Genomic DNA, 22,402 nt, shown 5'->3' with positions numbered 1-22,402 from the left:
CTGCTCTAGGACAACTAGTCCTGCTTATGAGTCCACAAGAGAAGATGTTGATATTAGTGTTTGATTTTCCCACACTCACCACCAATTTCATTCTCCTCTCCACCAGATACACCAGTAACTGTCTCCTGACATGACATTTTCCTCCCTCTTTTTATTACTCAAATTTGTCTAAATCAGTCTATGTATCTGTGACTGCTTGTAAAAGCTATTTTTTGAGTTCAATCTGTATGTTTCTGTTTTCTTGCTGCAGAATGAGGAAGTCGATGTCTTCCACTTATTGGAAGGTTTCTGATTTGCTTCCTGCTCCAGTCTGTATGTTGAGGTGGTCTCATGTGGTACAGGAGTGTATGAGTATATGTTCAATGAAGCAAGTGTGAGTGTCTGTGTGTATAAGAACATGGTTTTGAAGTAAGTACTTTATGAACCTGCAGTCAGCTGAGACTGAAGAAGTCTCTTTGATGAGCGAAGAAACATTTCTCCCACTGAAAACGCTAATCCAGGTGAACAGAATGCTTTTTTGGCAGTTTATGGTGAGTAATATTACAAAAGAGTTCGTTAAATCTATTTGCCATACCAGCCATGACGATGTTCTATATAAGCTAAAGAGATTACTATGGGGATTGTAAGGTAATATGCCATGGGCTCACATCTTTCAATATAACTCTACTTCAGTAGGTTACTCACAGTATGGACTGCACTCATTTTTAATCTCAGTGTACATTTCGATCTCCACAATACTATTCACACAGTTTTTTGAATTTAGCTTGCACTAGTGCGGTTCTTCACATGCTATTTGTACATGACTTCACTAGATGTCTGTATTTGACTTTTCTGGTGTGAGCTGCAGCAAAGCTGCAAAGATTTTGCCTTGAGGTTTTATGGATCCACACACTGCTACACTGCAGTACCAAAATTGGCAACAGAAAAATAAGAGTTTGGCTTTCTCATAACTCTTCTGTGACAAAAGTAAACACAAGTGCTTGAAACGTTTAGGATGCACACTAAATTTGGGAAAAGGTGTGGGATTGTAGTCTGACCTGACTCTAATTCTAGATTCATGATATTCATCATCTAATCTTCTGAACATAATACAATTTAGGACACAAAACAGTAAAGATCCTCTCCAGATGTGACATGATATTGCTGGAAAAATGTGATGTCATGCACTATCATACACGAGTTAATCTGAAGAGCATTTGCATCAGAATGTGGTGACGTGTTTGCTTATGGAGCTACCTTTGATCAAATGTGATCATCCCCACAGAATAAAAATATTTTGGTTTGATGAGTCTTTTATTTGTTGTTGTTGTGATTCTTAATGTCATATAAATATCATTTATTTCTTAGGAAACACTTCAGTCTTTCCACATCCTTAGACAGATTTTTCCTTTTTTTAAATTGTAAATCTTTTTTTTAAATGTTTTTTGATATCAAATGAATATACACATTTGAAGCTGTGGTGGAAAGGTCAACAAACATACTTTTATTCATCATGGATAATCTCTCTGTGCCACTGGACAGGCAGTGGAGAACTTTCTCTAACTGGGTTAGGGTTGACGTTACACCAAATCTTTCATACCCCGTGAAACAAGTCATTATGATACAGTATAGTTATATCTCCCACATATATTATCTTCTGAGGGCAAGAGACACAACCACTATTTCTGAGCAGTTTTCTCAGAGTGCCACACAACGCCTTGGATTGAACATTGTCTGTATACGTGAAGATTTGTGCTATTTATTTGTGATATGTGTGTTGCTCCCACTTGACCAAGTAAGCATACAACAATACAAAGATCATGACAGAAAAATGTTTGCGCCAAGATTGGCGTCTATTTTATTTAGGAAGGTACTTATCACGATGACGGAATTCTAATGAAAAAACAACATCAAAATGAGAATTATACTAGTTATGAAAACACAGGCAATAGGAATGATGAACAGTCTTTAGCACAGCCCCCCCAAAACCCGTCCAGCGTCACTGGTGTCAAGACACTGGTACAAGGATTGGGAGTGACCAGACCAAGAACGCATGCAGGACTTCAGGAGATTGTAATGGTGAGATTAAACTGCAAAACTTGATAAATAATAATGTCACAACTGCCAAAATCCCCCAAAACATATAAGGAAAGTGCTTCAGTGCTTTGAAATATAAAAGAATAAGTCAAGTCTGCACACTACAGTCAAAACAGTAATTACAGTAAATGTTGTCAGTAAGTTGTATTGGAAACATGGAACTCAGAATTACAGTAATTAGTCACTTTAAACACAAAATAAAATAGAAAACAGAGAATATGCTCTTCCAACATGCTCTATTGAATCTCATTTAGTTGCTTTGTCTGCATTTTGTGTTTACTTACCTCTTGCAACACGCAGCCATTTCCTCCCTTGCAGTGAATCTGTCCAGCACTCATCTGTCTCTGTATGAATGAGTACTTTGTAAGCACCACTACCCCCTCAGCCAGTTCTTGTGCCCATGTCTCAATCTCCAAATTCCAGTCCCTCTGCCTATCTTCTGTGCTGGCTGAGTGCTCATGTCACTTTGTCTCACCCCCAAAAATCACTGTTCATCAGAGCTTGAGCCAATAAAGAGCCAGGCAGCTGGGTGAGGCACTTCCTCTGTGACAGGAAATTAACCACAAACAACCGACCAAAGGGAGGGGGCTAATGAGAAAGTGAGATCAAAAGACGCTGATGTTTTAATGGCTGTAAGTAGAGTTCTAAAGGGGATGAACAGGTCATGGTAAATAATTCTTGTGCTGGCTTCTAAAATAAATCTGAATAAATACATATACTATATCTAGTTTACTCTAGTATATAGTATACAGTGGGGCAAAAAACGTATTCAGTCAGTCACTGATCATGCAAGTTCCCCCACTTAAAACGATGACAGAGGTCAGTAATTTGCACCAGAGGTACACTTCAACTGTGAGAGACAGAATGTGGAAAAAAAAAAAAATCCATGAATCCACATGGTAGGATTTGTAAAGAATTCATTCGTAAATCAGGGTGGAAAATAAGTATTTGGCCAAAAACAAAAATACAACTCAATACTTTGTAACATAACCTTTGTTGGCAATAACAGAGGTCAAACGTTTACTATAGGTCTTTACCAGGTTTGCACACACAGTAGCTGGTATTTTGGCCCATTCCTCCATGCAGATCTTCTCGAGAGCAGTGATGTTTTGGCGCTGTCGCCGAGCAACACGGACTTTCAACTCCCGCCACAGATTTTCTATGGGGTTGAGGTCTGGAGACTGGCTAGGCCACTCCAGGACTTTCAAATGCTTCTTACGGAGCCACTCCTTTGTTGCCCGGGCGGTGTGTTTTGGATCATTGTCATGTTGGAAGACCCAGCCTCGTTTCATCTTCAAAGTTCTCACTGATGGAAGGAGGTTTTGGCTCAAAATCTCACGATACATGGCCCCATTCATTCTGTCCTTAACACGGATCAGTCGTCCTGTCCCCTTGGCAGAAAAACAGCCCCATAGCATGATGTTTCCACCCCCATGCTTCACAGTAGGTATGGTGTTCTTGGGATGCAACTCAGTATTCTTCTTCCTCCAAACACGACGAGTTGAGTTTATACCAAAAAGTTCTACTTTGGTTTCATCTGACCACATGACATTCTCCCAATCCTCTGCTGTATCATCCATGTGCTCTCTGGCAAACTTCAGACGGGCCTGGACGTGCACTGGCTTCAGCAGCGGAACACGTCTGGCACTGCGGGATTTGATTCCCTGCCGTTGTAGTGTGTTACTGATGGTGACCTTTGTTACTTTGGTCCCAGCTCTCTGCAGGTCATTCACCAGGTCCCCCCGTGTGGTTCTGAGATCTTTGCTCACCGTTCTCATGATCATTTTGACCCCACGGGATGAGATCTTGCGTGGAGCCCCAGATCGAGGGAGATTATCAGTGGTCTTGTATGTTTTCCATTTTCTGATGATTGCTCCCACAGTTGATTTGTTCACACCAAGCTGCTTGCCTATTGTAGATTCACTCTTCCCAGTCTGGTGCAGGTCTACAATACTTTTCCTGGTGTCCTTCGAAAGCTCTTTGGTCTTGGCCATGGCGGAGTTTGGAGTCTGACTGTTTGAGGCTGTGGACAGGTGTCTTTTATACAGATGATGAGTTCAAACAGGTGCCATTCATACAGGTAACGAGTGGGGGACAGAAAAGCTTCTTACAGAAGACGTTACAGGTCTGTGAGAGCCAGAGATTTTCCTTGTTTGAGGTGACCAAATACTTATTTTCCACCCTGATTTACGAATAAATTCTTTACAAATCCTACCATGTGGATTCATGGATTTTTTTTTCACATTCTGTCTCTCACAGTTGAAGTGTACCTCTGGTGCAAATTACTGACCTCTGTCATCATTTTAAGTGGGGGAACTGGCTGACTAAATACTTTTTTGCCCCACTGTATATAGTATATGTATTTAAAGTTTCACTGATATGTCACTGTAAGTTTCTGTTGGGTCCTAACTATGATGTATATGCATTGCTGTGCAAACATACAATTTCTTAGGAAAAGGCACACGCCTGTTTATTCATTCAATTATCTAATCAGCCTATCACGAGGACCAACATGTAGAAAATCCTTTAGATACAGGAAAGCCAGAGCACACCAATTTTGATGGTGACTTCGTTGTTGTTAGCAGATGGAATCATTTGTGATGAGCAAAAAACATCAAAGAATACACCATCGGGCTCTGATGTCAGCTAAGAGCAAAGATTACTATCTGTAACATGCACACAAAGAAAAGCTGTGTCTAACTGGATTAACGATTCACTGAGGTCAACGAACGGCTGTCATCGGTCATTTATTGAAATTATTCAAGGTACCCATTACTATCAGAACACTTTATTGATCCCAAAAGAAATTATTATCACTACAAGTATCATTATCATTAAGCACTGCCCAAAATGAAGTGTAACACCTAATTACAAGAACTGCTGGAAGCAAACAACAAGGATACAGTCAGTACTGTAAGGTTTTTAAGGTGCAGTGTAAAACACCATTATGTGGCTAAATGGTTTGACTTTTATTAACATAAATGAATTTACTCAAACCTCATTGTTCAAATACAATTTCAACATCAGCAAAGGTTAAAGTCGGTTTTCTTGTATGTGTAGCTGCAGTTAATATGGGAATTGTTGGTGAACTAGAGGGCAGGGTGCTGAAAGGATGATGATGATGATGATGGGCTCATGTTCAAAGACAGTAGATACAGAAAAGTGGCTTTGATATCTTCTGGGTGGGGTGTCTGGGAGGGAGACGGTTGTTTACAAAGGGGATCTAATCCCACTCGTGATCTGCTGTAGCATTCGTCATCACATCATTAACTTCAAACTGCATCACTGCATTAACCAAACAACCTGGATATGTCTGACCTTATATGGTCTGGTGGCTTTTCTGGTATGAACTTCAGTGTGGAGTGGGCCTCAGAGTTATCTTTGCAAGAAGATGGGCCTCTTCCTCGATTATGCTTATCATGATTCATTTTCTGTTTGTTTATTCTTTTTTGTGTGTTAATGTTACATTATCTCAAAAGTATACTTTCATTTTTGTTTATAGATTAGTTTCCACACAGAAACTGAACAACGGAGGCAGTCAATGGAAAAGAAATCTGTGCTTTCCGGAAAGTGCCTGATTGCACCATAGTGATAAAATTCATTTAAACATGTTTTTCTCTTCTTAAAATAGCAGCCAGTGATTCTTTTTCTCAGACCAGCAACATTTCAACTATAGTTGGAGCTTTATTTGAAATGGGTGTAGGGATTGTTAACAGGAAATCCACCATCACATGGGCAGGAAATGCTGTTCAGACAGAAATAAACAAGACATATAAGGGAAACAGAGGCACTGCTGACATTACAGCTACTGCACATCATTTTCTCACCAGGAGAGAGGAACACCATCACTAACGTCGCTTACTGATATCCTCAATAAACAAAAATTGTGCCTGTATTTTAAATCACATACTTTTTTCCTCAGAATACTCTGTTGCAGCCTTTACAAACTCTTTACTGCAGTAGCCGCAAAACTGAGAAACACTACTTCATAATACCAGCAGGCTTTAGACTTTTACTACGCTGGTTTATGTGTGGCTGGATTACATACTGAAAAATTCAAGGTACAGCTGTTCGTATTGCCAAGAAAAATATTCTCATATAGTGAAGGAGAAGTAAATCGTTACATATTTCACACTGTTTTCATAATTCTATAATTATACCTGATTTTTATTGAATGTCCTCGAGCTACCTATTCCCTGTCGCCATTGCTTTAACTGACCCAGGGTCAGTGTAAAATACAATCCTAGCTGTGTGAACAAAGCCTGGCTCCTTTAATCCTGCATGAAAAACCTCAGGATGCAGGCTATTATTACTCTTTCCTGCTGGCACACCTGTCACACCTGAGAGTCAGCTAGAAGCAGACTGCCAGACTCTGTAATACTGCAAATGATCAGTGACTCAGGTTAACACTAAACTTTAAACGGCACCTCTGTGTCTCTGTGTGCTGAACATTTAGGAATGAGTCAGGCTGCATTGACTGTGGGACTTTAATGTGTTGAAAGCAGGTTGAAGACGGCTCAGAAACATTTGAAGATTAAAATTTAGCATTATGGCTGCTGGTGGTTTGTAAAGCCTCTACTCAGCTGTATTTTTGTTACTAATTTATGTTTGTTGTTGTTTAACACAGATTTCAGAAGAGCAAATATGCTTAATAGTTTAACTAGATTTCATTTGTCAGTGTGGGACTGCTGAGTCACCTGAAGAACTCATTTCATTCATTCTCCACATGATGTTCATTTACAGAAATGTTTCACAGGAACTGATTCCTCCCAAAGGTTGAACTAGTGTGTTTCCATAGATTACCTCTGTATGAATGTACTTCTTAAATGAAGGCAAGTGTTTGTCCTTTTTTGTTCCTCAGGTACAGTACGTGATATCAAGGGCAGGCGGTCAACACTGGGGGTAGACAAGAAGCAGATGTACTTCCAAGAGGGAGCTGCAGTGAGGTCAGAGGTCAGAATCTGAAACAGCTCAGGTTTATATTTTAGGGGTTATAAAAAATCAAAATGTATTTATAAAGAAACCTTTAAATAATAGTCATAATTATGATTATTATAAGAAATATCAAACATTTAAGTGGATTTTCTGTTACACATATTGTGTTAGCCCTGCGATAAACTGGCAGCCTGTCTTTGTCCTGTATCAGCTGGGATAGGCTTCATCCTCCCGCAACCCTGAATTGGATACATTGTATTCCAATTATGTAATCTGATCATTTACAAACTCAAGGTATCTAATCAAAATGTAAGTAATAATTATAAAATGGGAAAGCAGAAATAAGTGTGACATAAATGTAAATGTGTGAGCTGACATAGAGGACAGCTACATGTAGTCTGAAAAACCTTTGCTGTCAAGTTTGCAGGTCTATCAGCACGAGACATTCTTACATAGAAGAGTCTGTTAAAGTCTCTAACTCAGTGAAGCATTATTGGTCCTGTCTGTTTGGATAAATATATTAAGTTGATGTTTGTCCATTTATTGACACATTTTCTTAAGTGCTTATCCAGTTCAGGATCACAGTGGAGCTGCAGCTGGATATGTTCATTAAATAAACCTTACAAAAGTTAACAATAAACCTGCATCCATGTACGTTGTTGTCCACAGGATGAGAAAATCAAACTGGAACACTGTGGAACATGTTAATAAATGTTTGTGTGTTTATGCCTGTGTCTTTCACAGGAGGCGCTGGAAGGTTTCCCTGATAGTTCCTGGTGAATCAAAGCAGAACCATAAAGGTTGCTGGACTGCATGATGGCCTTACCCCTGAGCCGTCATCCTGTTAAAGGAGGAACCACTTAGCTGTTTTCAAAGTAGCTGATTAGATTTCATCTCAAGTAAGCGATTAACTGTTTGTTCGTTTGTTCTGCCACTTAAAGAGCATTTAAGGACGTCTTTTGAGTGTCCAGTTGAATTAATTCTACTGGCTCTCATGGTCATTTGTTATTATAGACATATTTTTCATATTCATCCAGCTATTTAGTAAATTCTGTCTATTTAGTAATATCCGTCAGCTATAAAATGTAAAATGTAATATAAATATCCCTGCTGCTGCGGAGTCGGGGCGGTCTGCCTCCCCCCACCGCAGGGAAAAGGGTAACACCACCTGGGTCTGGGCGCAGTTCCCCCCTCCAGGGGCAAGGGTACCTAGACCCGGTGTGTAGAGTACGCTTGGGGAGTGTGATCGTGTGTACAGCGTCTCTTTATGTCTGTCTCCACGTTGGTTGAGTGTGGAGTGAGTGCATATGAGAGCATGAGGGTGGGAATGGATGTTTGTATCTGTGTGTGCCTGTATTTCTGTGTCTATATGTCAGGTTGGGTGTCAGGCGCCACCTCTCTGGGGACATCTTAGGCCCTCCAAGGTTTGGAGACCTATCTCCCCCTACCACCACTTCCCCTGCCAGTGGCGGACTCCCTCAGACATCGGTGCGTTGGTGGTTCTTTGTGTCCGGGGATGGGCGTCCAGGTACACACCGGCTCACTCCTTGGCGGCCGCTTATCGGGGCCTGGAGCCTGGGGCTTGCTCGGGCCACTTCGGAGGTGGGGTGCCCCCGGCCTCTCGGCCTGGGGCTCGGTCACTCAGGCACGGCTGGCTGCCGGCGGAGCTCAAGGGCGCGTCACTGCAACTCCCCCTGGCTTCTGCTCCGCGGCTGCTGAGTGAGCCCTCATCTGGGACTCTCCTCAGCTCTTACTGGGACAGTGGCGCGGCTGCCCCTCTGTTGGTCTTCCTTGGTCTCTTGTGTTCTGGGGGCCTCTGGATGTCTGGAGTTTTGATCTCCTCCATACCTGCTTCATGCCCTGGAGGACGGGGCTGTGGCCCCCCCACACCCTCTAGCAGATCATTACATGAAGGAACCTTTTAAAAAAAAAAAAAAAAAAAAAAACAAGCGCGTCCATGCTCACAGGCGTACACACGGGTGATCACACCCACAAACTACACCCTTTTTGGCTCCTACCTCAAAGCACACTGTGTTCTGTTGATCTTATGTGCTGCACAATAATGTTTAATATTTAGTATTTACTGTCATATTCCCATATATCATTGTGATGTTGTTTATTCTATTACTCTTGTTCTCTTCTGCTTGTTTTCTTTTTTCTTTCTCAGCAGGTGACCCAGGTGATCGATATATGCATTTTTTTTTCTTCTTTTTTTTTTCTGCTCATTCTGTTGGTTTTTGTCTTTTGCCCTTCTCCCCCGTCCCTCTTCTCAGCTGTTTCTCTTTCCCTCTTTCTTTCTACCCTTCTTTCCCCCAGTCAAGTGTGTCCTGTATTCAGTAAGTGAAAATAAAATGAACAATAAAAGGTAAAAAAAAAAAAAAAAAAGCTATAAAATGTAATATAAATATAAAAATATCTAAATATCTCCTGCACTTTATATTTTAATGATGTAAGTCTGTTATCGTGTTACATTAGCATTCCTCACATATCAATGAGATGCTGTACAGTACAATCCTACTGACACAGCAGAGGGATAACGACAGCTATTCAACATCGTTACACGACACATTCGAGCTGCATGACACAGACAAAGTGACTAAATCATCTTTTTTGTGGTTTATTGTCTTCAAACCAGCAGACAAAGCTGATTGCAGAAGATGTCGGAGAAGAACTTCAGGCCGTGTACTGAAAAGGTATTTTTTTCTTGTTATCAAAAGACATTTGGAGTGGCAGCTTCTGCAACTGGTTGCACTAAAGTAAAGCTTACAGTCTAAGAAATCACAGTGTTGATGTTCAGCACAAAGAGAAAAGCTCACTTGTTTGAATTTATTTACAATCATAGTTTTATAAATTCTGACTGTAAACATCTTTTACAGCTTTGATATTGTTTGACACTCGATATCAGGTGATAGGGTTTAATTTAAAGGTTTCTGTGTCCCAATGAGCCATTTACACTGATCAGTGCCACTTTAACTGTAACACATTCATTATTTAGATTCAACAAAGAAATAACTGAATGTAAAAATGGCAGCCCTCAGGCAGGTTTATAGAGATATATGCATGCATTATGAAATTTATGTATCCCAGATAATTGTTATTCATCTAGTCATGGCAGACCTACCTCTTCCTCCCAAGTTAACTGAGAACTAGTGGGGCTATTTACACACTCACAACCAGTGTGGGGTAAAAAGAGCCACCAAAAAGCTGTCAGCCACAGATGTGCTATAAGAGTTAGAAACTCTACTTATGGAGAAACTTTCTAAGTCTAACAGGGGACAGGTACTCCTGCCCAAATAACATGATATAACCCCACATACAGCCCAGCCATAAAGTGAACCAAGTCATTTAATTCAAGACAGCATGGGACCAAATGCATGTAACCAGCCTGCACCAACCTGGCATTTCTTCCTCCTGAATTAAATGAATGAATGGATGAAAGTTAAATGACTACAAACCTAAAGCCACTAGTTCCCACACTGGAGCTCCCTGATACTGTGTGTTAACCGTATTTAGCTTGTATCAACAGTTGTAACAGGCTAAGCCACTTGAGACACTGCATTGAATTTGTTCCTGTCTTAATGGTTTCAGCTCAGATGTTCTGCTTTTTCATTTCAGTAGATCAAAGCAGCTCGTGCTCCTTCTGCTTCCAATTTAGAAGAAGAAGAAGAAGAAGAAGAATGCTTTCAGCGAAGTGGCGTTCATGGTCTCAGTGAACAGTCATGGTCACACACTGCATGTGGTTTTAAAAGCAACATGTCTGTTCAGTACAACGATCGAGATGTGTAATATTAGTGCAGCTACGGTTTGTTTTTGAACATCAGTTCTGTTTTCTACTTTGATCACTTAGACCAAAAAAGTGTTGTTTTCAGATTCCTGTTCCTTTTTTTAATTACAATTAGTTTCACATAAATGTTAGTGTTTCCTTTTATGATCTTTTAATGCTTACACTACACTGTACATGTCTACATTAGAGACATTTCTGTTTCCTGTTTCTGTTGACTCAGAGTTGTGAAATGTTCTTTTATTTGATACACAATATGAAGTTCATAATTTTCTTACAAATAAAACTCTAATGACAAACATGAACAGCTGTGCTTATTTCTGAGACATGAGTTTTTGAATGTGTTCATATTTAGACAGTGTGCATCTGTATGCTGAAACTGTAATGGTGAACCTGAGGTGATGGTCAACAGAAGGCAAATATATATCAATATAAAACAATATTGAAGTAATGTCTTTACCCTCTGCAGAGTGTGGATGCTGTGCACACAATCACCTTATTCACTGTAGTAAACATGCACCGCTAGCTCACGTGACTGACTGTCTCCATGGTTACATCGTATATTATTAGCTGTGTAAACAGCTTCCAAAGATACCGCCATAGCTCTCTGCAGCTGTAACACTTTCACACTTTGCAAATCATTTCATGTTTTTGATAGTTATGAAGACAGAATATGTTTTTAAGGTCATGCTAGGCGGTTGCTATGGTGGTTGCTGTGGACTTGGGTGGACCGCGTCCGATTCCTGTTATTAGCTGTCTGCCGCAGGAAGGCTGCGTTCCACTTACAAGTAGTGACAGTCTGCCGCAACTCGAACTCAAACCCCTCTTTGTTCTTTAATTATAGGCCTTTTATAGCCGTTCATGACACGCACACACACACACATAAAGCATTTTGCCTCACCATGAGAATGGAACTTTACCCAAGCTAACCTTTAAAATATCTGATATAGGATAGAAAAATGAAGCAACCAGAGATTTAATGATGAAGACTCTGTAGTTCACGTTTTACAGTCCTGAATGACTCTTTGCATATGATTTATTGAAGAGGACTTTAGAATGCACTTTACATTTAGACTGTTGCTGTTTCATTTTTTACATTGTTGCGGTGTTATGTCATGAATAAGGTTCACCTGCTGGGGGTTTGATGGATCAGCTGGACAACAGTCAAAGACAGACTTCATTCATCATATGCAAGAATCCTAGTTGGATTTTTGTTGTCACTCATGTTTTTGCACCAAATATTGAAAACAATTCTGACAGACTGGATACCTGGTCAGGGTGTACATTACCTTGTACTCAAGTATTCCAGGACAGAGCCCTGCCCCACCATGAGCCTGGGTGGATACGTGGTTATTAGTATAAAAGGACCAATACTGAATTTGAATATTTCATGAAAATTGAATTATAATACAAATTAGTAATAAGGGTTTCTCTGCGCCCTTATCTACCCCATACTCAGCTGCGGGCAGAGAGGGTGACAGGAGAGGATGGCACTGAAGAGAAGATGCTCGGTTTCTGGAGTCTCCTGGTCCTGTCAGTATTAGTAGGATGCATCTGCTGTGTCTTCTCGTGGATGCTCACCTACCTTGACTCATTCCAGCCTGGTATGGATTTCCCAACACTGTGGACAGTGGCCCACGTCAGAGACGTTTAATATTGAATACATATGTCTGAATTGCTAACCCTAACCCTAGCTCAACAGACCACAATGCCCTGGACTGTCAGTATTATTACATGCTGTGAACATAAGTACCTTTGATCACAGTTTATGTTGTAAAAGAGAAGGAATATTGAAAAAAAGATCAACATTGTGATATTATTTCTTCCAAACTGACCAGAAACATGCTTGTCAGACTCTCACAGCAAAGGATCAGACTCACTGTGCATGACGGCTCAGGCCAATGATGTCTGTTAGATTGTCAGTTGTTTAGTGCTTCTGTACAGTTAGGGTCACCTTCTCTATTTCAGAATAATTAATATGTGGAAAACACTAAAAGTTGATTGTCTTCCAATATTCTAGCATAATTAAAAAACTTTGACTTTGTAAGTACATATTATTAGTCCTAATGCCAGTATGAGTCTTCATAACTCCTGCTTTGAAATACTGAACTTTAAAGTTTACCTGATGAAAGAGTTTACAGTGGCACTGTCAGGATCATTCTGACTATAAGATCACTGTATTAATCTGAATCCTTCTGAAATGTGCTGTGAATGAATGCTGATGCAACTCACTGTGGGAAAGCTGTTAATAAAATGAATCTGTGACACATGCAACACGTTCACAGAGGAAGAGGACACAAAGGGAGGACACGCAGAGGCTGTGTTGAAGTCAGAAATCCAAATCTTTATTAAAAAACAGGCGGCGGTTACAAACAGGAAGACAAGCAGTCCATCAAACAGTCTACAGGGTCAAACATTCAGAGAATTCAAACAGCAGTAAAAAATAACTGGACACTGAAAAACTTAAAGCAATGTGTGACGCAATAGAAAGAAGCAGCGCAGTATATTCACTGAATTATCATCAATTACAAAAGAGAAAAACGCCGATTTCTAAGGATTATTTTCTTAAATGCAGTTAGAGTGTGGCTGGTAAAGATGGAAACATACAGAATGTAAACTGTGTGAGTTTGTGAACTTTGTTAGTAACAAATGAGGTAAAAAAAAAAACAACCAAAACAGACAAAACACAGAAAGAGGCTCTCACTATTCATTCATAATTAGAAAGAAACATTCTGGTCGTGGATTTTTACAGTCTTAGTTCCGCTCGCTGTCATCATTATAATCATCATGATCAATGGCGAGGTCCTGAGGTGGGTGGGGCTGTCTCTGGTGATGTCACCATGAAGGAACAGCATCTGGCACGTGTTGGTGAAACATCCCAGTACACTGGTGTAGTTTCCTCTCCAGCTGTTTGACATGTGACACTTGAACATTAAGGGGAAGAAGAAGAAACAGTGTTAGGTCAGGTGACCACATGGTTTCTAAAGTAACTGACAGGAAGTAACCAGGCCGTCAGAAATGGATGGCATGTGTTTAGAGTTACTGGAGTTGGGTAACTCTACTTACCAAAAGCAGAAGCACACAGATGAAGGATCAGATGCTGAATGCTGCAGGAACATGCTTATGTGCGGTGGTCATTCAGTGCTGCTCCGGCAGGTTACACAGTCCAAGACTGATATGCTGCCCATCTGAGAGTTTGAAAACACACATGCAAAGATTTATTTTGTGTTACAGTCAAAGTTGGATGTTCATTTTTGTCCTTTAAAAATGTTTGTGTATTTGAAAGCACTAACATTTAAGGATGACTTGGATCGTCTCCTTTAAAGGGGAGACAAGTGTATCCACTGATCTACGTCACTTTACCTGGATGATGACTCCTCTCCCCCTCACTCAGAAACACTCCTAATATAACCAAGCAAATAAATAATATTGAAGATTTACTTACATCATTACAAAAACATCAAAAACATCTCCCTTTGATTCTATTTCTCCATTCCTGCTGAACATCAGGCAACAAATATCTCAATAAATCACAGTAAAATGTAAAGCACATGTTTTCTCTGCTTTGTCTAACCTCTGCAGAGCCTCTGTCATGAAAAACATATCTGTAAGCATAAAACAAATATACATTTCATAAACACGTCACTGGACAAACCTCGGTCAGTTGATTTCCTCTGTGCAGTGCAGACGAACATCAGTCAGCAAGTGACTCTGCTGGTTCTTCTGAGGAAACACCACCGTCTCTCCACACCGTCACCATCTGTGAGCACAAACTGCTGCTCTGCCAGCATGTAGGAAATCACATATCACACACACAGGGGTGAAGAAACATCAGAGCTCAACTTTGGATACTTTAGATCTAAACAGATCAAAGTAGCTCTTAGTTTCAACAATCAGTGAACAGACAAACAATGATACCATACTGATTCTGTATGAATACAATATGGTATTTTCAATACAGGTGTCAAATTAATTTATTAAAACTAATACAGATATATGTATATTTTTTTTTGATAAATTCATTTGCTAAATTATAAGAATATATTTTTTTTCATTTAACAATTGCAACTGAAAGAAATTAAATATTGAACAAAAATATATTGTCACATTCTGAGCATGCTCAGCACGCTGACAGACTTGAAGTTGCTACAGATTTTAAGAAGTGATAATTATAGGGAAGAAACTTCTCTTTTTCATCCGTTTAATCAAACATTTGATGCCTTAGATGTCTCAGTCCTATAGCATTCTGCAACTACAACTAAGCTGAAGCTTGGATTTGGCTGCAGGTGCCCCTGTACATCCTTCTCAGCAGCACACATTTAATCCCACTTCTTCCTGAGCTTTGCTTCATCACAAGACCAAAGGTGGCATCCTGTGTCACAGTCTTATCATCATCCAGAAGAAACATTTGAAGAAACATCATGGAGAAGAAACATTTACGCGCCTCCTGGTTTTGTTTTCTGATCCTGCAAAAAGACTGAGGACAACAAAGCCCAGAGAACACGAGATACACAACATCCAACATTCAGACTCAACAGCCTCCATAAATGAAGAGCACCAGGTTGGTTCAGTTATAGTAGATATGAGCATACTTCACATTACTGGGTATGAATAATAATCAAGAGACAAACTTTAAAGATGCAGAGCATGATGTCCCATCATCAGACTGTAAACAAACATCCACCAGGCTTCTTTGCTGGCAAAATTGATGATTCTCCTATCAGGGATCAGTAGCGTGTATTAACCTGTGGTACAAGCAGCAGTCACTGAAATATTACTGTTTCAGATAAGAAATCTAGGACATGGGTGGGAGGGATCTCTGCAAACTGACTTAGGTCTGCAAGTGTGAAGCTCAACAAAAATCTGACTCTCCAGTCACAGACAAACAAAAACTCCAGCTGGGAGATAGAAAATGCTGTCTGGGTCCTGCTGGATGTTGCTGGTCAGAGTCCACACATTAGCAGAGTGCTTCTTGGTCCCACTGACCCATGTGGACAGCGACTGTGGAGAACTGTTCTGGAAAACAGAGAAGAGAATTAAAATAACAAAAAGTAGCAGCAGTTCAGATCTGATTTAATTTAATTTCCTTCACACAGCACATTTGTCCAGGCTGACAGGTAAACATAGAATAACATGACAGGTAACATGACTCATAGTAGAGATTCAGTAAGAAAGATTGCAGGCTCTAATATTATTACCACACAATCCAAGGACACACCAACAGCTCAGATTTGTAGAACTATTTAAACAAATGTCTTCTGAATATTCAATTCAGGTTCACAGTGGGAGGGTGGGAGGTGTCGTGGAATTTTTTTAAATAAAGTCTGCAACACAGAAAGAGCTGTGATCAAGCTATTTATTACTGCGCCAACACACATCAAACATCACAGTTCAGTCATGTCAGCGCTGCCACAGAAGTGGTGCTCCTACTCCTTTATGCATTCCAAGGAAGAGGGAGGAAGTTACAAACGGATCCTACCACACTTCAACGGATCAATGGTTATGCTGTTTTGTGGCCTTATCAGCACCTGTAAAGGGAGTTGTTTTCTCAAACTCCTGACGCTGAAGTAAGTTCATCTAGTTTTAGAAACTTTCACTGAACAGTAACAGTGTCACAACTAAGCATATGCATAAGCACTTAAATACTTTAAATGAGAGTAACAGAAAATTTCTATTACAGGAGCTAGAGCCTGTCCCAGTAGCCATAGGTAGAGCACACCTGGACAGGTCACCAGTCTGTCAGAGGACTAACACAGAGACAGACACCAGAGTAACAAATCTATTTAAAATTAATGTAAGTTTGCTGCAGCTGTATGTATGAACATGTGTTTCTGTGCTCACAGTCCACCTCTCAGGAACCTGCAGTTCACTTTAAGTCTACTTTAAACAGACCTCACAAAAGGCTGATGTGGCTGGATCAGTAGTCTGATTTGAGTACGATACCTTTGGCCAGGGATTAATCTGGTGCATCGCTTCACTGCAGTCTTACGTATTTTCCCCACACCTGAATAAAAAAATACTGATATATACAAATAACAGCTTCAGCTGATGCAGCCTGACTCAATCCTAGATGTTCAGCACACAGAGACACAGAGGTGCCGTTTAAAGTTTAGTGTTAACTTGAGTCACTGATCATTTGCAGTATTACAGAGTCTGGCAGTCTTTGCATGATGTCCACGTCACTGTACGTTTCTAGCTGACTCTCAGGTGTGACAGGTGTGCCAGCAGGAAAGAGTAATAATAGCCTGCATCCTGAGGTTTGTCATGCAGGACTAAAGAAGCCAGGCTTTGTTCACACAGCTAGGATTGTATTTTACACGGACCCTGGGTCAGTATAAGTATCATACAGTTTAAACGAAGCACTGAAACTTGCACATATTTATTATAGATGCACTGAAGCTAATCGAGATATTTGCTGTCAATCTGTGGCTGCGATTAAACACTTTACTGGAAACTTTATTAACTAGTAACTTCATCAGTCATGACAGAAGCTAATATTTCTGTGCTAACACCGTTTAAACAGTAACAGCTTTACTCCAATATAAGCTAACGTTTACACCGTAACTTTAAGCTAGCACCATAAAGACGGTAAAACACGTAATAATATCTACAAATGCATCTTAAAGCTGTTATATTAGCACTCTGTGTATTACTATCATAACCACATTAATATTATTGACACTCGCTGACTTTTAATAGTCATTCTATAAATGCTGTCCGTTTAAACGGTCTTACCTGTACACTAGGGGTGCAACGATACACAAAATTCACGGTTCGGTTCGGTTCGATACTTTGGTGTCACGGTTCGATATTTTTTCGATACAAAAAAATGTTCATGCCTTTTTAATTTGTCATTTATTAAAATTATAAATATATATTTTAACTCAAAAGTACAGTTTTTAAATTTAATGTTGCTGAAACAAAAGTAATTAAAAAAATAAATATATCTCAGGGCTCGCAAAATTTCAAAATCCCTGGTAGCCCTTCAGGCAGGGACTCTTCAGTTTTTGGTAGCCCAAAATAAATGTAAGTAGCCCGAATAAAAAAGAGAGCAATTTTTTGATTGATGTTTTGTTTCCTGTTTTGTTTCCTTTACAATATTATACATTAAAGTATAATATTGTAAAGGAAACAAAACATTAATCAAAAAATTGTTGAAAAACAAATTACAACATTGTATAAAAATTACAATCATCAACTCAAATACTTGGTTTTAATTGAACAGAAATTTCTATGAACTTGTAAGAACTGTGTAGGACATGAATCAGTCTGTGTCAGATCCTGAATTTGAAATTTCCACTGAAGTCATGGGTAAGAGACAAGTGGAACCAAGATCGAGGGCATTTGCTTTTTGAAGTTTGCAAAGACTGCTAAATTTTGCCAGTGGTAGTTCACTCTTTGCAACATAGTAGCTGTTCTAAACAGATTTTCAGGTTTATTTTTAGTATGTTATTTGCAATTGGTGTTTGTTCTGGGAAAGATATTGCAGACTGAGCAATAATGCATTTCTTGCATTTCTCATGGGTTCTAATGGGGCCTTTCTTAAAATGACTGGTCCCAGTAACAAAGGCGCTTGTCGACTCAGAAATCGAGAGAAAACCAACAACACACCCGGCAGAACATTATGTTATTTACACGGGTGCACATAAGTGGTCCGCATGTGCGCATTCGCTGTCAAAATAAAAGACACGCACCAGATAAGAAGTTGCAACGCGCGTTTGCGTCCATATAAAAAGCACTGTTTTTGTCCGCTAGAGTGGGATTTTCACGGCACATTCCGCACCACATCTCTGTGCGTTCATCATTTGTTTGAAGCCAGCTCACCTCCTGCAACCACTTTACCGAGAATATGCGCTTCTTTTGTGGTTCGGACTCCTTCTGACATTTGTTTGGAGGTGGAGGAACACCAAAGTAATTGCTTAAAGGAGCTTCTTCGACATCTTTAAGAGTTCTAAACAGATGTCTGTCCTCCTCCAGAAAATCTTATTTATGCAAACACGCGTTGCAACTTCATATCTTGTGCACGTTTTTTTTTGTTTGTTTTTTTGACAGCGAATGCGCACCTGCGGACCACTTATGTGCAGCCCTGGTTATATAGCTCGTCATATTGCAGCCACAGAAATTCTTTTGTCCATGAAACCATAAAGCTGCAGTTTCTTTTTGCCTTATAGTCTGATTTGTCATAACTTTTCCGTTTTGTGGTAAGCTTTTCTTTGGCTGTCACTTCTTCACCCTGACCTGTCTTATTTGGCTCAGCAGAACTAAAATATATATCCTGCTGCTTTTACACACACACACACACACACACACATATAACAGTCAGCGATTCTCTGTGTGATCAACCTCTCATATGTTTAAGCTTGCTGCGGGAGATTTCACTTGTCATGTTTGCATAGTAAGCTAACGATTGATAAGACGATGTCAGAGGAATTGGTGCGCAAATTATCATCACTCACCAATCAGTGCTGTCGCTCTCTATACACAGTTCACGCGATTGCAAAGTGAAAGCAAAAAACAAGCGCAAATTCTAGCTCGATTTCAATATGTCACATATTGACAGTGGCTCACCGATGCCAATGACATAATTACCCAGCTACATTTCCAAAAGAATGCAAAAGCATTGACATATATTTTTCCTTCCTACAATAGCCTGACGGGCAGGGCAGAGATAGATTTTGGTAGCCCGACTGGAAAGATCGCTAGCCCCAGGACGTTGGGCTAGCGATTTTGCGAGCCCTGTATCTGATTGAGGAATCACTCATCTTTGGAAAAGAGAGTTTATTACAGAGAAATGGCTCTTTCCAAAATAAAAGCTATACTATACGCTTCTTCTGGGCTATATTCTGAGCAGCATATTGTAGCGGGTCAGGGCTGTTCGGGGTTCTGTTTGTACAGTTATATTTTGTTTATGTTGCCATAGTGACGGGTGACGCCCTCTCGCTGCGACGGTGTGTCCTTCCGGGGTCAGAGGGCGCCCTGTGTGTTGTTGTTGTTGCTGCTGTGCGGTTGCCGCGCTGAGCAGTTAGCTAGCGGCAGTGTTCTTCTGCAGATGTCAACGGCTGTGCTCCCTGGCTAGCTCATGGGAAGCAAGACCAAACGATACCTCCGTCTCCTCCTTGTCTGAGCTCGCCACATTGGTGTCAGAAGTGGGATGATGGTGGCACCCCATGCTCTGACCCGAGTGACTTTCCCGCAAATTCAAACGCGATTTCAATATGTCACATATTGACAGTGGCTCACCGATGCCAATGACATAATTACCCAGCTACATTTCCGAAAGAATGCAAAAGCATTGACATATATTTTTCCTTCCTACAATAGCCCGACGGGCAGGGCAGAGATAGATTTTGGTAGCCCGACTGGAAAAATCGCTAGCCCCGGGACGTCGGGCTAGCGATTTTGCAAGCCCTGTGTTACAGGCATGGCCCTTTAAGGATGAAGCCTGATGGGAAATGTATTCGGGATGTGTGTAGCGGGACTGCCTGGTGTGTGTGTGAAGAGAGAGAGCGGAGAAGGGGAAAATGTAACGGTTAGCTACAGAAGAGACGAAAAGAAAATAAATAAAAGGAATATAATAACTCCCTCGACAGCCAGAGTTGTGTCGGCGATGCTTGCTGTGAGTAAACTGTTTCAGCCCACTGTACGCGGTGTTCGTGCCTTAGAGAAGAAATAAAGTTCGGTGAAGCAGTTTCCTACGCCTCCTTCGATCTTTTTGCTAGCGGAGTTGACCTGTATAGTAAGCTGTTGCCGGCTACGAGTCAGTTACGGAACCTTCAAGTAACTGCCAGAGGTTTCCTTACTACAGTTCGGGGCCGCGGATCTGGCGCGGTAACACCTGTATCTGATTGAGGAATCACTCATCTTTGGAAAAGAGAGTTTATTACAGAGAAATGGCTCTTTCCAAAATAAAAGCTATACTATACGCTTCTTCTGGGCTCTCAGCAGCATATTGTAGCGGGTCAGGGCTGTTCGGGGTTCTGTTTGTACAGTTATGTTTTGTTTATGTTGCCATAGTGACGGGTGACGCCCTCTCGCTGCGACGGTGTGTCCTTCCGGGGTCAGAGGGTGCACTGTGTGGTGTTGTTGTTGTTGTTGTTGTTGTTGTTGCTATGCGGTTGCCGCGCTGAGCAGTTAGCTAGCGGCAGTGTTCTTCTGCAGATGTCAATAAACGGCTGTGCTCCCTGGCTAGCTCACGGGAAGCAAGACCAAACGATACCTCCGTCTCCTCGTTGTCTGAGCTAGCCACAATATTAAACATATCAGGTCCCCATAAGGAGAATCATCTGCTAACGGCTGTCTAAATGACTCGGGTAAAGTTTGTAGCATGCATGCTTGTTGTTTTTGTCTGCTTCCACTTGTCTTTGCACTAGGATGATGTCGGCGTAAATGTGCAGTCATATTCGTTGTGTTCCCACTAGTGCTGTCAGCGTTAATCTCGTTGAAATGACGTTAACGCCACAACACGGCAAATCTCCATTAACGAGCTACCCCTGCGTGGGGCTAGACGGCCAACACGTTAACGAGCTAACTGCGCTAACACACTAGTTCCCACCCATGTAATTGAGCATTGCGTGGCACATCCAACATACTGTTTTACTTTAGTCCATGACGCACTTACCTTCAGGGTCATACCTCACATGAAAACCAAAATAATTCCAAACGCCAGATCTGGGGCCCGTTCTTCGTACCTCGCTAAGTAAGTTAGTTGGATTTGATTGTTGACGATTTCGCCTGATCTTGGATCGTTCGGTTCCCCGAAGCTCATCCGGGACTTGCTGTCATAGCAACAGAGCCGTAAGCGTAAACCTGCTCGGGAGCAGGTTTACTTTATGTAAACAGGATTAGATCGCGGCCACGCAGGTATGTCCTCTTCATTTATACGAAAGCAACAGCGATATTCCACCACTGTTTCACCATAAATAAATATTATCAATGTAACTAAAGATAATGCAGCACTTGATCCATTTATTGATTTCACACAGATACATACAGGTCATTTCCTAAAAAAGGGAAATGTACTATTAACATTCTATTACATGTATGTGATTATTACAGCTGTAATTCATATTTCAGAGAAGCAATTGCAAATTACTTTGTGTAATCAAGATGAGAGACCACGGCTATAAAAGCGAAGGTGGATTTGGGAAGCCTGTCGCAGTCATATCCTGTCCGTTTACGCGAGCAATCCATTGCGGAAGGTGCAAGATTGATAAGGAGAGTCCTCAGAATTCAGCGTATATTGCGGGATAGACAGGATCCTTTAGCTCAGCACGACAGTGTGCTCATTGAGAGATATCGATTTTCCCGTGAGGGTATTATTTACTTAACCAACTTGTTGACGAGGGGGTGTAGGACCACCACCTGTCTTTTTTTTGCTCTGCCCTTTTCTTGGTTGCTGTTATAAACAAACAGATTATTCCAGGGTCTCTTTCCAAGAGACTAAAAGCAATATAAGTGATAAATATTACCAGTCTGTAGAATATTCTTATATTTCACTTTTACTTGTTCCCATGTTCTAGTGGGTCCTGTTGTGGCTCTAATGTGTAAGGGGATATAATATAACATAATATAATATAATGTAATATAATATTGGATAATATAGTGTAATAT

General features: G+C 40.7%; 2 long non-coding RNA genes across 7 annotated transcripts; one reads left to right on the top strand and one right to left on the bottom strand.

Annotated features, from left to right (window-relative positions):
* The first annotated feature begins 8,726 nt into the window (after positions 1-8,726).
* LOC146710781 (uncharacterized) lies at positions 8,727-11,091 on the top strand. The gene is made up of 2 exons (XR_014920270.1): positions 8,727-9,704; positions 10,627-11,091. It is a non-coding gene; the product is annotated as an uncharacterized LOC146710781 (long non-coding RNA).
* Positions 11,092-13,115: 2,024 nt separating this feature from the next.
* On the bottom strand, positions 13,116-21,763 carry LOC146710780 (uncharacterized). 6 transcript variants are annotated; one of them, XR_014920037.1, is made up of 4 exons: positions 21,411-21,763; positions 14,448-15,808; positions 13,859-14,194; positions 13,116-13,716 (listed from the first exon to the last, which is right to left on the bottom strand). It is a non-coding gene; the product is annotated as an uncharacterized LOC146710780 (long non-coding RNA). The 6 variants fall into 6 exon arrangements; XR_014920036.1 differs by lacking the exon at positions 21,411-21,763 and adding an exon at positions 16,736-17,882; XR_014920038.1 differs by lacking the exon at positions 21,411-21,763 and adding an exon at positions 16,685-16,739.
* Positions 21,764-22,402: the final 639 nt, after the last annotated feature.

The sequence above is a fragment of the Copadichromis virginalis genome, linkage group LG4, assembly GCF_057382275.1.
Source record: "Copadichromis virginalis isolate Kocher_CV1m ecotype Utaka linkage group LG4, C_Virginalis_male_GT1.1, whole genome shotgun sequence".
In the NCBI taxonomy this organism is placed as follows: Eukaryota; Metazoa; Chordata; class Actinopteri; order Cichliformes; family Cichlidae; genus Copadichromis; species Copadichromis virginalis.
The sequence above is the reverse complement of the archived record's forward strand: the minus strand, read 5'-3'. Positions and strand labels throughout refer to the sequence as shown.